Source organism: Cyanistes caeruleus, chromosome 3 (genome assembly GCF_971803275.1).
Source record: "Cyanistes caeruleus chromosome 3, bCyaCae1.hap1.1, whole genome shotgun sequence".
In the NCBI taxonomy this organism is placed as follows: domain Eukaryota; kingdom Metazoa; phylum Chordata; class Aves; order Passeriformes; family Paridae; genus Cyanistes; species Cyanistes caeruleus.
Window position 1 is genome coordinate 90,019,649 of NC_141703.1, and position 16,366 is coordinate 90,036,014.

General features: G+C 44.0%; 1 long non-coding RNA gene across 1 annotated transcript; it reads left to right on the forward strand.

Moving 5' to 3' along the window:
- Window positions 1-3,739: 3,739 nt before the first annotated feature.
- On the forward strand, window positions 3,740-15,072 carry LOC147654330 (uncharacterized). Its single transcript, XR_015285395.1, has 4 exons — window positions 3,740-3,919; window positions 5,466-5,661; window positions 6,084-6,231; window positions 11,863-15,072. It is a non-coding gene; the product is annotated as an uncharacterized LOC147654330 (long non-coding RNA).
- Window positions 15,073-16,366: the final 1,294 nt, after the last annotated feature.

The following is a 16,366-nucleotide window of genomic DNA, read 5'->3' on the forward strand; positions in this document are numbered from 1 at the left end:
CCTTGCTGATGGCTGTTTAGGGGAAGGGTCACGTCACAGCCAGGATCCGATCTCTCTCCTGCTTCATGAACTTTGGCAAGAAGCGGGAAGGCAAGGAAGCCTTGAGGCTGTTATGCTACAACCACCTGTCATGGCTCAGTCTGCCTCTGTTACCCTGTCAACTTGCCACTGCTTAGGAAATAAAAAAAATTATCTTGATTGTGATTCAGCTGCCTGGTTAAAAAAAAAGAAAATAAAAGGGAAAAAGATTAAAAGAGTTTTGTTAGCTATGGCAGAGAGGGATTACAACAGGCTCTCTGGCATGGGAGTGCTGCCCATTGGTGTGGAAGTTTTCCCACTGCTTCGTGTTGGCATTAGCAGCTGGGATCTCTGGGAACGTCTTGCTCTCATCTTTGATACCAGGTGCAGTTAGGAGAAATAATGAGTATTTGAAAGTACCACAAGAGAGAGAACCTTCAGATGCCTTTGCCTAGAGTAACCAGACTCTGCAATCCCTGGACACAGTGGTGCCACATCTCTGTGGAGACATTCCTCTGGCACAGTGGGGAGCAGAAGTCAGGGGGCCTATGACTCCAAGTAGCCTGGGCTGCAGGTTTTGAGGAGATGAGGGAGCACCTACATCTGTACATGACCTCCACAGGTCTGGAAGAAGCTTCAGAAAACTCTTTCTTGAATCTGGTGGTCATGAAGGCTGTGCTCTCTTCCAGAGCAGCATTGTTCTCCTGAGCCAAGAAACCAGGCATACCTCTTAGTTTGTCTGGTTTTTCAGGGCTGTCTTCTTGGCCTCTACCTCCAGCTCTGCCCTGCTGAACTGCCAGCTGCTGCTGTTCTTACCCCAAGGTCTGCGCTTGCAGTGAGAGCAGCAAAGCTGTGGCTATCCAGTTGTGAGGCACTAAAGCCATCAGTGTAAGCTGCATCCTGATTGCTGGCCTTGTGCTCAGGCAGAAAGTGCTTGGAGAGCTCCATGGAGACAGGGAAAAAATACCATAGAAATAAATGTGGATCCTGGCATGGCAGGAGAACTGTGGATGGCTTCGTGGCTGATGTTAACTGCAGGAACTTCCTGCTACATGACACGGTCGTGCCTTATGGACCTGATTGATCCCTGAACACACCTGGCTGAGCAAGTGCATGGGACGCTGCCACATGGTTCCAAGTTTCTTTCTGTCAATAAGATTGTGTATTGAAGCTGCTGGAGCACATTCACCTTGGAATGTGTACCTCTCAGTGTTTACAGTGGGGTTCCTTGCTTTCACACCCATGCTACCACCTTTCCCCTGTGTAGAGGCACCTCTGTAGCTGAGCTGGTTTTCTTCTAACTCAGGCATCTGTAGCTGCATGCTTTGTGCTGCCAGATAACAATCACTTACGTAAGGATTTTATTTTTTGTGTTTCTTCTTTTTTTTTTATTTTTTTTTTGTCCTGGAGGTTCTTGCAGACAGGATGGGTATGAGGGACTTTGTCCTGCCAGGCAACTAGATAAAGCACTCAGTGATTCAGCATTTATTGCACCCTACACAGATTCCTCTGTTATCATACCAGCAGGAATGTGGGGCTAGAAGGGATCTCCTAGTCATCATCATATTTCCCAGCAATGACAAACAGTGAGTCATAAAGTCCCTCTTGTTAATTTATCACAGTCCATCTTAAGTCATTGGGAATTTTCTTGGCAGGTTATTCAAGAACTTCACTGTGACAGAAGGAAACTTGTTTCTGATTTGCAGCCCACATTTTTTCATAGCCTATTTTTGTCTACTTGTTCTCATGCCAATGCTGTCTTCTAGTTAGTAGCTTTTCTTCCTTCCCGTTCTCCAACCTACTCTCTTCCATGCCGATGAAGAATGTGGCCTCCTCTTCCCAGGATCCCTGGTCTACTCGGAGAAGAGACTATTTTTAGTTCCCTCCAGCAGCTCATACCTATCCCTCTTTCAGTCTGCAGGGCTTTGAGGGAGAGCCCTAGTTTCATTGCTACCTGGTTATATTGCATATCCTTCCCTTGGCACCCATGTGAAGATGGCTGTGTACTCTTCCCTGCCCCCAGCAGCACAGGAGGCCAAGGATGCTGGGACAGGATCATGCTCACCTTTGAAAACAGAGAAGAAGCACTCATTGGAGGTTAGAACATCAGAAAGGCAGGCCAGAAGCAGGCAAAATTCCTGTGGCTCATCAGGAAGCTGACATTTTCTCTGCAAATCTGCAATGGCCCTGGGAGTCCCAGCACCCATCGGGTCCTAGATTCACCGCCAGTATGTTACTAATCTCACGGAAGGGCTGTCCATCCGTGTTTCCTTTCAACACACCTCCTGGAATTGTTGAGAGATGCACCTGTGCCTGGTGAGGGCAGAAACCATGAAGAGCTTTTATTTCTTGGAGTTTCCCACATCTTAGAAAATCCATAAGGACCTGAATTCCTTAGAAACCCCCTGGTACCTCTCAAGGGGTTCACAGAAGGGGAAAATGAAAGCACACCCCTCTGCATTGTCCTGATGACATGATCCAACATAGGAATAGCATGGATATTTTATTGGAAAAAAGTGACTGTAATGAGCAAGGCCACTCTTCTGGAGTTGTGCACTGGTTTCCAGGCAATTGCATCTCGTATCTAACCCAAATGATCGGGTGATATTTCAAACCAAAGAGAATGGCAGGAATAATATTAGCTGATGCAATCGCACCTTGAATTTACAGCAGTGCTAGGCAGATCCATGAACAGTGGGATACTGTGTACATGATTACAGCAAATTCAAACCCTTGTTTGAAAGCAGCTGGGTTTTGGTTGGGTATTTTTTAACAGTCCCCCAAACAGAGGTGGTAGATAAAGACTTCCTTTCTTGTGACAGGTGAATCTTACACTGATGGTGAACTACACTTTGGCAAGTATCAGTTAATTTCCTTGCTATTACAGCCAGCCTTTTTCATGCCAGTAACAAAAACACATTTAGAGCTCTCCTGCTTCTGCAGTCCATTCTTTACAATGCTCCAATGGTGAAGTCTTTTTCCTAGTTCTGCCAATGCTGCAGTCAATGGGGGAGCCAGGCTCTCCCATCCCTGGAAGCCCAGAATTACTGGGTACCTGCTATGCCTCAGTACAACACCTCACTGCCTTCTTGTGGAAAAAAGCTCCCATCCCCCACTGCCCTCAGCCACAGCTGCCTGAGGGCATCTGAATTAAGCCTTCAAAGTAGACAAACCCAACAACAACGAAGTGTGTCCAAGGATGACATGGGGTCTAGTTTTCTCAAAGAGGAAACTTGGGAGTCAACAGCCTTGTCTTTTCTCCTGACTATTACGTTCATCTCAGAGGGAAAAACCACGGTCTCTTCTGTCTCTCACCGGCACCTGGCACTCAAGTGCCACCTCCCTGAGCTGCATCAAGATTTCCTCACTATATGTTTGCAAAACTGGCTCTGAGTGTTTCACCAGCAAGGCTGAGTGACCAGTAGGACCCATGAAAGAACAGTAAAGTAACAGCAGATGCACCCAGGTGGGTCCTTTTTAACTTCCTTAAACAGCAGGTTTTGGATGGCAGTGAAAATCCCAAATGTCCTCTTGAAAAAGTGAGTGAGAGGCCAGAGAAGATGGAGAAGGAGTTCAGCAGTCTGGAATATTAACAGGGGAGACCAATGTTTTTGCTGTTGAGTAGTTGCTATATGTGGGTGGTTTGTTCACAACAGCTGGTTTTAGTGAAATGAATAATATTTCTGTGCATGTTCATGCATATATTTGTGTCTTTACACAGAGGAAAAACATCCCACTTTCTCAGGATCATCCCACCGTCTGGAAAAATTGGCATTTGACAATCATCAATTAGAAACAGAAAAGAACCCTGCTCCCCATCAGCAAGTATGCGATTTCTACCATGAGGCAAAGATTTTTCTAGATAATGACAGCATTAGAAACAACCCCACAAGCATGTGAGGTATGTCTGGTAAAGCACTTAAATAAAAAAATCATCTTGCAGTTTTCCACTGGGAAAAATGAGTGTCCTGCGACGCAATCAGACCCTGGGCTGCAGGGGGGCCACACTCCTACAAGGAGAGATGACACCTCTATGCTGGACACAGCAGGGGCCTATTTATTTTACAAAATTGGGCTATCCTCCCCCTGATCCAGACAGCATCAATCTTGCAGCAGCTGCAGGAGGTAGGGCAGGTTTTGCACTGACCACCTACCTTCTGGTACAGCTGGAAATCTAAGAACAATATAGTTTCCAACGTTATTCATCGGATTTCAAGTTTGGTGCCAAGCCCTGTGCAGCCAACAGCTGAGCTACAGAGATTCTGTCGCTCCTTTTACAGGACTATTGTAAAATAATTTCTCTCCGTGACCAGTTTAGGCTGTTCTAATGCACAGTCATAAATGAGACATTGACTTCTAAAGATCTTCCTACCCTTAGGGTGCCAGATGAAAGAATGGGTCACAGCTTTGTTCTGCCCCAACATGCCTGGGAGCGTTGAGAGGCACGCTTTCCTCACAAGGAAATTTCCTCTGTCTCCTTGGATATGCAAGTTTGCAACCTACCTGTAGAATATAAAAGAAATGTTGGGCTGACCAAAACAGATGTAAGAAATTTATTTTCTCATGCCATTCAAGCAGCAAGAGCTGTTCTGCTGATGTCTGTGTCTGTGAAAAAGAGCACAGTGACTTCCACTTTTGACATAAGCCTTGTGGCTTTTTTTCAGCAACTCAGCAAGCGTTCCCAAGCCCAGGATAACAGAAATACCTTCAATAAACCTGAATATTATCTTTGTAAAAGAAAAGTGATCAGTGTAAGGGAAGTTCATAACACTCTGCTGAAAAGGATGTTGTTCAGACTAATTCAGCTGCTCAAGCAGATTGCTTCTTTAACACTGCCTATGACTTAAGTCCTCAGTATAATACCACTATTTTTATGGCTCAGGAGTCACCAATGGAATAAATTAATTCAGGGGATGTTCCAGATAATGAGGAGTTTGTACTGCAGCAAAAAGTTCTCTAATGAAAGGTAAAATAAAGGCCTGGAGTATGCGGCAATTAGCAGATTTTGATAATTGGTGAGAATGGAAATGAGAAAAACAAAGGTGAAAAAAAGGTGAAATACTTTATGATTGCATTATCTATCAAGGCTGCACAGCATTTCCTATAAAAATATCTTGGATTCACTTGCTTATAATTTTCAGAGTGATGAAAAGTTAAAATGAAAGAGATTCAGGACATTTCCAAGAAGGCGGCTAAAAAAAAATGCATTTGTCCCCTTTCGAGCATATATTAGTTTTTTGTCTGAGGCACTTCATCACACCATACAAACTGGAAATCTAGCTTTTATGGGTCTTGACAAAAGCTATCTAAACTGGACCACACTTTACCACTTTGAAAAATCATAGACCACACAGGTCTGTGGAGGCTTATTAGCACTTACTGGACAAAAAGCCATCTTCAAATCATCTCTGTGAAGTCCTGGCTGAGTATATTCTGTGTCCTTGCAGCTGCTGGAGCACCCATCACCTGGGCTGTGCACAGGTGGTGGCTAAGCCCACCCCGCCTGCCAGGTGTTGCAGTGGGAGGCTGCACTGAGCTGAGAGCAAAGCGGCGTTTATCTCATTTATCAAGTGATGACCACCACACTGGCTGTGAAACAACATGGCAGAAGTGGTTGTGAAAGCCAGATGTGGGAGGAAAGAGGTAAATCTGTTTGAAGAATCTGCTGTGACTGGTGCTGGAATAGCTGGGGGAGGAGGTGGTGTAAGAGGGAAAGATGGTGTGACTGGGGCAAAGGCAGGAACTGGGGAGGCTGATTTTCTGAATCAACGATGAACAGCAATGAGAACAGAGAGAAGGATTAAGCCACTGAGGATTCAGGGTTTGGGAGCAGCTGTTAGGCAAAAAAGAAGGTGAGGGAGTAGGGAAAAGAGCAGAAGTGAAAAATATATGTGATGGCAGGCCAAGCCAGGTGACTGGGTGTGAGGAGGACAGAGCTAGGGTGTGGGCATGACTTGAACTGGGATGCAGTTAGTGGAGGCAAGAGTGGGGAGAGGAAGGACTCTAACTCGACAGTGATGGGACAGGGAGCAGAGGAGGTAGCAAAGAAGCTGTTTGCTTTCAAGGGTCTGAAAAAAGAATAGGATTGGAGAGCACATGGATGGCAAGAAGCAAAAAACTCCTGGTGGTACATATTGCTCTCCAGAGTTCAGGATGGAACCAAGGAATCCTCAGATTTTCATCTCATCTGCTCCCAGCATGTGGATCTGAAAGGCAAGTTTCTGGTGCTTCCCCTCCCACTGCTACCCTAACATTTGTTAGTTGGAGAGGTCACAGTCACCTTGGTTTTCTCTTTGTCTTTTTGAAGAAGTTTTTGTCAGGGGGCTCTTACTAGGGGTGGATGTGCATAACATGGCATCCTTGCTAAGCTGTGTTGGCTTTAAAACAAACTGACCAGCATCCTAAAAAGCAGGACATTGTAGTCTGTGCCAAAATGGCTCTGAAATCAAGCATTCAGAAGTTACAGAAAACTGGAATTAAAACAATGTGCACAAACCTAATTTAGCTTAATTTTGGCATGTATGACTTTGTGGAAAAGAGGCCTGGAAGGGACCTCAAGGAGCCATCTGGGGACTCCAGTTCATCTCTTTCTCCTAAGGCAGGAGCAATTATTCCTAGACCATTCTTGACAAATGTTTCTCTAATCTTCTTTTGTGAGACAGACATTAATTACAGGCTCACATATTTTTTTCTTAATGGCATCCTGCCTTAGTGTATAAAATACACTGGGACCATGCTGTGAAGGAGACTGGGAACACAGCTGGAGAAAGGACAAGCTCATGGTTCAGCCTGTGGACTGCTGTCCTGGAGAACTGTCTGTGCTTCAGAGTTCCTGGGTGGTCATGTAAATCCAACTTCTCCTGGGCAGTCATTACTTGTGTTTTCTCCATTTTCTGGGTGCACAGTTTGAAAACACCGACTCTGATTTATTTGTCCACGCTTGGCACCCTGTTTTGATACAGTCTTAGGGTTTTAATTTTACCACCACCACCCAGACTGCCCAGACCTTGTAGCATTGGTTCTCATAGACCGGGAAATAAAACCAAAGTTCTTGTGTGCCATACTCAGCACTGACTGCCATATGTCACTCTTCTCCCACTTCTCGTCTGACCCTGCCCTGTGCACTTTGTCAGCTTCCATCTCCCTGGACCTTCCTTATTCTGCTGAAAGCATGTGTATTGAACCTCACAGTTGTGAATGTGATTCCCAGATCCTCTATTTTGTTTTTAATGGACAATTCTTCTGACTATTTTGTTAAGTTCAGGTTTCTCCACAAACATCTCACCCTCAGAGGTACATGCATTCAGTGCAATAATTAATTACCTCAGGGAAAAATCATAAAAATGCACAAGAACCAAGAGCATACAGGACACCAGGAATGTGGGGGATGGAAGTGATCTCTGGAGATTATCTAGTTCAACCTCCTCTTATTCAAGGTAGGTCAGCTACACCTGGTTTTCCAGGATCGGATCCAATCAGCTTTTGTACATTTCCATAGATGGAATCATACAATGGTTTGATTTGGAAGGAGCCTTAAAGATCATCTTGTTCCAACCCCCCTGCTGTGACAGGGACACCTCCCACTAGACCAACATGCTCAATGCCCCATCCAGCCTGGCCTTGAACACTTCCTCCACAACTTCTCTGGGACGCCTCTTTCAGTGCCTCAACACCCCCACAATAAAGAATTAGATACACAGTAAAGACGAGATTCCATGACCTCTCCAGGTCTTGGATAACCCACAGAGTAAAAAGAAGTTTTCTGGTGTTCAGGTGGAGTTTCATGTTTTAAATAATGCCTATTGCTTCTTGTCCTGTTAGCAGGCACCTATCTCCCTCTTCTTCACTCCCTCCCACTAGATATTTATACACATTGATGAGATTCCCCCTAAACATTTTGTTCTCTAGGATGAATGGTATGGACAGTCCCATCTCTCTGTCTTCCCTCACATGAGATGTGCCTCAGGCCCTTAATCATCTTCGTGCCCTTTGCTGGAGTCATTCCAGTAAGTCCGTGTCTTTCTTGTACTGAGGAGGCCAGAACTGGGCACAGGACTCCAAGTGTGGCCTCACCAGTGTTGAATGGAGGGGAAAGATAACTTGTCTTGACCTACTGACAATGTTTTTCCTAATGCAACCTCAGATGTTGCTGTTTGTTCTTGCTGTGAGGGAACACTGCTGGCTCATGGCCAACTTGATGTCCTCCAGAACCCCTCTAGTCCTCTGCAGAGTCCCCAGCTGTCTTGGTTTGAAAAGACAGGTGCCTACTAAGAAAGGCAGGAACCTCCTTTGAAATGGAAAAATGTAAACTCCCTCCTTCCCCCTGCCCAAATTATTATAATCTTGAAATCAAGGGGCTCTCAGTCAAAGATACAGGAATAGGAATAGGACTTCCCTGTTGCTCAGAGTGTTGGTAGCAGTCTGATTAAATGGTGGCTGCAGTCCTTCTGGAGTGACGGATGTGTTTCTATTGAAGCAATGACCCTGTAGAAAGGTGTAGTTTTCCTCTGAAGATCCAGTGGTGGTGATGTGAATGGGTCCAGTCTTCCTCTGGGAATCCAGTGGAGAAAGGCTGCCTGTGGTGTTCCCAGTCTCTGATTATATCCAGGTAGGAATGCTTGTCTCCTCGCCCTGGGATGAGCCACTCATCCCACACATGGGATGATGGAATTTTATCAGCCATGCCATGAGACTCAGTGGCTCATTAACAGAAGATGTCCCCCTGGAGGGAGGATGGGTTGTGGAAGAGATGAAGAACACTGCCCCACCTGGTTTTAACAGATGGTAATAGAATACATACTTTTGGTTGCATCTTGCATTGCAACCTAAGACACCAGCACCCACTCAGGTGCATGGGGTTATTCTTCCCCAGGTGCAGGACTTTGCATTTCTCTTTGTTGATCTTCATATGATTCCTCTCTGATAAATTGCCCAGCCTGTCCAGGTTGCTCTGGATGGCAGCACATTTGGTGTGTCAGCTCCTCTCAGCTTTGTGTAATATGTAAATTTGCCAAAGATGTACTCTTTCACATCATCCAGCTCATTAATGATGATGTCAAACAGTATGAGACTTGGTAACAGAATAGACAGACCTCAAATGACCGGCCTCTAGCTGGACTTTGTGCCACTGACCCATGACATTCTGGGTCATTTTTTGATCCACCTCACTGCCCACTTAGGTTACTCATACTTTGTCTATGGGGATGTTATGGGAGACACTGTCAAAAGCCTTACTAAAGTTAATGCAGACAACATCACTGCTCTTCTCTTGTTCACCAAGACTGCTCATTGTGCTGTGGAAGGCTGTCAGGTTGGTTAGGTCTGACTTCCCCTTTGTAAACCCATGCTGACCTCATTTGATCACCTCCTTGTTCTTCATGTGTATGGAAATGGTTCCCATGATTTCTTTCTCCATTGTCTTTTCAGGGAATTGAGGTGAGGCTGACAAGACTCTAATTTCTCAGATGCTCCTTCTTGTCCTTGATGAAGATAGCAATGGCTTTGGTTTTCTTCCAGGCCTCAGGAACCTCTCTTGATCAGTGTGATCTTTCAATTGCAGAGTGGCCTTTCAATTACATTTCCTCAGCACTTTTGGCCCCCTTGCTCAGGGGCTTGGGATTGCTGAAGGACACTGTCATTAGTAAGGCTTCCTCCTGGGCTACCTACCTCTGCTTCCACCTTTTGTGCATTTCATTTTTGTGTCATAGTTTAGTCATGACGTCTTTGCTCATCCACACGTGCCTCCTGACACCATTGCTTGATTTTCTTCTTGTCAAGACCAACCACTGCTGAGCTTTAAGATGATTAAACAGCTCAAGCCTTGGTTTCTAGTTCAAGATCTTGATCCTTATTGTGGCCAGAGCAAGACGCTTCAAAGCATTTTGTAAATGTTCCTATACATCCACACTTAGAGAGTGATTTGAATTCAAACAGCATGTTCCCAAACAGCATTCTTTACCAAAAAAATAGATCAGTGTTATCCAGGTTCTTGCCTGCATCAGTGACTTTCAGAGTCCAGTTAGAAATGTAACTGTCTTACTGTCACCTCGTGGGAGGCTTCTTACTCCAGAGGCCACTTACCAGGCAGGTCTTTCTAGAGCCCGTCCATGGGTAAAAAGAAGAGACAGGTTCCTTTAGGAGCAGTTTAAAAGCCACCACACTTGAGAATTAGAATCATCTCCCGGAGAAGTGTCCACCTTCCAGTGACTAGAACAAATTTCTGCTTTAAGTGCCTGAAATATACAATAACTGCTTAATTTAAAAATACTCCCTTCTACTGCTTTTGAAAGTGCCGCCTTTCCTGTTAATTGCATTGTGCCCTTGTTCCCGTGCTATGAGGCAAAGAGAATATCCTTTTGAACTCAGAATGGAATCATCAGCTTGATATGGCTTAAATCCAGTCCAATTAAAAATACATAAATGTGGCACTTCCCTTAAGTCAGATGTCCTGAAATGACTCCTTTATAAAAAGGCGTTGTTAATTCTGCCAGGCCTTTTCTGCTTGCCGACTCTTTTCTTAGGGGTCATTTGTTGTGTCTCCTGCTCCAATCACGCTAACCTGGTTTAAGCTCACCCATTTCCTTTCTGTGTCCTTACATGCCTGCTTATTGTTGCCTGTTGAGTTCAGCCTTGCTCACGCTGCTGGCTTGCAGCCTCTGCAGGGTCTGAGCGGAGTGCTCATCCAAGTCTTGCAGAACAGCATGTGAGCAATAGCGGCTCGATCAGGAGATAAGCTTTGCTGACCATTAGCAAAACAATGGACTGTACGCTCAGTGCTGCTAAAGACACAAAATAAACAGGGAGAGGAAAAAAAATAGGCTCCTCGTAACAATCACAGTCACAAAATGTTCAGGAGGAAAGGAGATTCTGGAAAAGATTGGTTGTGCTTTCTTTTTTTTTAAGGAATGCAATTGTTTCCAGTGATTTCTAGGGCTTTTTGGTGCTTTCATGCTACTGGATTCTTGTTTCCAGCCAGTTAGATCTTGCTGCCCGATCCTGAATCCTGCCTTTTAGAAAGGCTTTTGAATTATGTCTAATAGGCTGAAGCAAAAGCAACATGGGTTGTTAGTCTGATCAAATTAGGAGGTGTGCAGAGTGTAAAAGATTTTATGATGTCAAGCAGTCTACAGGGAATTAGGGGAAAGAGTCCCAGGATTTGTGTTTTAAAGACACAGCAGAGAGTCTTCACTGTTCTGATTCCTGTGCCTACTTTTAAGTTTTGTGTTTGCAGACCCTCTAACCTGTCCACATATTTGCTAGATTTTTATATTTAATAGCTCAGTTTCAGTGCCGTATTTTCCCAGATGTTTTATAGATTTGAGAGAGAGCTCTCCATTTAAAAACAGCTGTCTCTCCATCTCAGGGCAAGGACAGCTGTCAACACCAGATGTACAATGCAAGATGCAGCAACAATTAGGAACCATTTGCCAGCCAAAGATGAAGGAAGTAGTGTGCGATGGTGATTAGTGAGCAGCCGGGGACAGGGATCATTAAATCAATTAGAGTGCTTGGCAAAAACTCAATGAGCTAAATGAAAATACTGTTACATTTTTGTCCACTTCATAATTAGCTGTGCAGTTTCTCCCAGGTTCTGAAGAGAATCACCACTTCTAATTCAGGGCTGCAAACTAGAGACCCCAGTTCATAGGCAAGACATACAACAGCGCAAGGTCATTGCTGTAGCTGATGTATGACCGAGCTTTCGTAGTTCTATTCAACCATTTTGCTATGTGTTGTCTACTGCAATCATTTCCCTCTGCAGATATACTATAGCACGTTTTGCCTTGTGGATATCAAGAATGGCTCTAACCCACCAAGCACTACTGTCCTCTTTCTCCCTCACAGAACTGGCTGTCCTGGGGAGACCTGTACCCATGCAGTTATTTTCAGCTAGGGTAAAAACAGCTGCAACAGCAAGAGCTGGATGAACATTTCACTGCAGTTAAGGATGGTAATTTTGTTCTGCAGAGAGCCCTTCCAGCAAGGACAGCATCCCAGGCAGGCTTTACCAGGCCTATTGCTGCTTCCTTTGCTTCTCTGATGCAAACATCTATTCTGAAGAGCCTTTTCTCCTGTTGGCACCTTGCACCATGTGCAATGCTTTCTTTCCAAAAACTATTTCAATAGGAACTAGCGAATCTTCCTGTGTTTGTGAGAAGGCACAATAAACCTCATCACCCTGGTGCAACATTCCCCAGCTGTCTGAAGGAGGAAGCAGAGAAAAATCTCCTTTGTTTGCTGTTGTGCCTGGCTCCCTGTATAACTCCTAGGTCACTGTGATGACTTGGAAAGCCAACCTGGCTCTTCTCCCTTGCACATGTCTCTTCCATACATCTACCAAGATCCAGCTTAAGAGTAGGCCTAATACTGGGGCTGTAGTTAAGGCTGTCTATCCCTCCAAGATATTCTCAAAATTCCTGAGGGCCTCAGGAATAAGGCTGGCTTTAACTCTCTTTACCTTGAAAGTCTCCTCAACAGCCAGTTTGGAAGCTGATTGCGGAAAGAGGGAAATTGCAAGCATGGGACATTAATGGGGTCTTCCACCAAAACTGTAGTACAGAGAGCCAAGGGGTATCAGTCTTGGGCTGCTTGACTGAATCTAATGTGTGTGAAATGATACACACAGAAGAGACCAACATTTTTTTCTAGATTTGAACCCTTTCAGATTCCTGAGTAAATGGTCATAGATGAAGCAAGAATCTGGAAGACTTATAAAAAGCTCATTCAACTGACAGAGCTTCTCTGGCTCTGGACACTGTTGTTTTCCAGGGTTATCTAAGAAGACAAATTCTGGGGCAAAGGCAACTGTCCAACTGGACCAGATACTCTCCTGGCATGATGGGAAACCTGATGCTTTTGTCAAGAGCCAGTGGATAAAACCACCTTAAACCTGTGCAGAACATCAGCAGGGAGAACTTAATTCCACAGAAGGATGTACCTGCCTGCATACTGAGTCACTGACATTTTCCACATATTGCAATATTGCCATGAACCTGTATTTGGTGTCTCTGCTCATTCACCTGCACTACAAGTTTGGAATACAGAAGTTGTCTGTAACTTCTTTGTCACTGAACTGTTTGGACCACTTGGCTTTATTGGTTCTGGCAAACTTACCTGTAGTCTTGCAAGGACTTAGGAGCACCCAGACACACCCAGATCAGCAGAACATCAGCTGTCTTCTGAGGCAATTGTTGGTGATGACTTATTTTGTGACAGGAAGTGATTGCAAAATAGTGAGTTCTCAGGATTCAAAACTTGTGTCCTGCTCAGAAACATGAATGCAACTGGTATGTTCTAAACATAGATTCCTTTGGGTTTTGTTCTGGGACAAAAATCAAAACCATTTTTCAGGATTTATTGTTTAATCACTAATGCCTGGGCAATCGGTAAATATGTTACTGTTACAATCTCTGATTTTCCACTGGAAAAAAAAAAGCAAAGTTAAAGTTCAACCATAACTATTGAGTTTGCCCATGCCAATCAAACAAGAGAGAAGCCATTACAGTATCTCACTAATTTATTCTCTGGATAATTGCCTTGGCAATATTAAGGAGTTAGATACAAGGCCGGTAGATCCATTAATAAAATTTAGGTTCTCTAGCATAGCAAAATAGCCTTGAATGATTGCATCCTTATCAGACTAGCAAGAGGTAGGCCTCTCATCATGCCTTCTGGTGGAATGACCCAGCAAGAGCTGCAGGGTAAGCAAACAGAAAATATTCCTGCTGATCACTTGAAAAGGAATCAATGGAGAAAGAAAAAGGCAGGAGTTCTTGTGCAGGAACATGTCTACTGGCTCCTGTTGGAGCAGGTCTATTCAGTGATTAGAATGATTGAAGTTTATTGCTGATATATGAAATGCAAACAGACAAATGAAAACCCCTAAAGAAGCAAACAAAACCCCTCCTCTACTCTACTCCTGAACTCCTTAGAACATTGTTCTACCCAGAAGATGTACCAATTTTCCAATCCACTGCCACCTTATGGCATTTCAGAGAGATAACACCTCAGTAATTTCTCTCGGACACTTCACCTAATCAGGCAACTTCACTGGGTGCCTGCACATTACAGAGACAGGGCAGCTGTAAAACTGCCCTGTGCATCCAGACTTGAAACAATATTGATGCTTGAGATGCTGGATTATAAAAGCTTGTGAAAACTGATCATTAAAATGTCAATTCTATTTATATTTGCAGATTCTAAAGGGAGGTCATCTCATCAGCCAAGGGGCCAAAAATAAATATGGACTTTGCAATGTTGTGAAAAGAGAATCTTTCCGTCTAAAAAAGCAACTAGCTCATTCATGACTCTCACAAATGGTTTTAATTGTCAGTCAATTTTTGAAATTGAGGATGAAATTTAAGAGATGACCTTATTGTGTGTTTAGGGTTTTTCTGAGAGTAGTCTTAACTAAGGAAAGAATGAAAAGACTAACAGAAATTGGAGGTGCTTTACGCTTTTCCATCCCCTCAAATACATCACAATTTTCCTTTAAAACACACTTGTGGTCTCCTGGTGGATGAGAAGATGCTACAACTTGAATGGACAAGCTTTGGAGACTTGGTAGCTAAATCATGACAAGGAAATCTGTGCAGGATTGCCAAATATGAAATAATGCAGCTGGGATTTTTGAATTTTGCATTCCCTCCATGGATAGATAGGCTTTGTATTCAGAAAAGTGTTATTAGTAGCAACCAAGTTGTGGTTTTGATATGATTACTTTGTTATTGAAGAGGAAACAGAGGGATTTTAGAGAATGGCTATACCAGATAAAGGAGGACAAGCACAAAGTTATTTTCATGAAGTAGCTTGTTCTCTGTAAGTAAATGAAGTTGATTTCCAATTTTATTATCAGGTTGTAGACTCATTACAAAGCTTTAAGGGATACTTTTCAAATGGGCACCATCAGTATAAATTATGCATCTGTCTGATTTTTATTTACCACTATTGTGAGTAACAGCAAATGCTGAAAAGCAAAGAGCTCACCCTCCCCCAACTGCTGTTTTTCAGACTGCCAACTTTTTCAAGAAATAAAGCTTGGCTGTCTCTCCTAAATCAGTTCTCCTGTTTATGTAGTAATTTAAAAGAATTATGTCAGAAAATAGGAAAATGTGATTTGTGTCAGCATTTTGATGCCCAAAGCCAGTAAAAATAATGACTGGAATGCCTGGTGGTACATTTCAGGTAGAAGAGAGCTGGCCACTGCCTGGTGGCATATTTACTTTGTTGTTTCATGTACGAATGTTCTTCAGAGATCTAACCCAATCTGTAACCCTAATTTTTGACAACAGCTCTGCTAAACAGGAGAGAAAATGTCGTTTTCACTGTTGGTAGCTCATTGAAGCTGTGTCTAAGCAACATTTGACACAGTAGTGTCTCAGAGGGAGGTTGGAACAATGAGTATGGTAGGGTGGCTCCGGGTGGCTGCCGTACCACTCCTATGCTGCAAATTCAGTGTCTCTTAGGCCTTGTTAGGGCACACCACTCTCACCTGTCAGGTTCACAGCTGTACAGAGCTGCACAGGTAGATCCTGAAGAATCAAGCCTTGAACAGCCCCATGGCCTTTGTAGTAGGTGAAACCATTCAGCATTTATCAGGCAGGAAAAAGGCTTCCAGCAAGCCAAGCACCCTGAGGAGAGCAAAGTGCTGAACAGGACCATTTTGACAGACTGGGCTTGTTTTTTGCTTTGGAAAACAGCTCTTATAAAGGATAAATTTTAGCTGCCTTTGGCCAGGTCTTTGTTTGGTCACATAGCAATGGTGTTCAGAACAGGGCTGTAAAAAATATTAAATCTGGCAATATTTTGATGCCTTGAAAAGAAAACAGCAGCTCTTAGTTAGTCTTTAACACTGGCAAAATATGTTTCTGCTAGTCAAAGTTATTTTGTTTGTGGTATAAACTATTCTGGCAAGAGTGCTTTTTTTTTTTTTTTTTTTTTTTAATGGCATAAGCAAGCGGTGCTCAGTTTTTGCTGATGTCTGCCGAGTAATTTCACTGAGCTCACAGCAGGCAGCAGTGCCCTGGTGCTGGCTGTGCCAGGGCTGGGAGCCGCTGCCCCCAGGGACGCTCCAGAGCCCTGAAGAAGGACGAGTTCTTCCAGAACAGTGCCTGGAACTCTGACAAGGAGCAAGCTCAATCTACCTATGGTGGCAGTGGTACCTAACGATGAGTGTTTAGTGCCTCAATACAAGCTGTGTTACCTGTGAGGAAGCCTTGCTGTTAGCCGCTGAACTGAGAGGACTTTCTATGAGAGCCCTGATCTTCTTTCCCTGCTCGGCCCAGTTGATGCAGAATCGCTTCATGAACCACATCCACGACTGTTCCTTCCCCTATTCCAACCTGAAAGC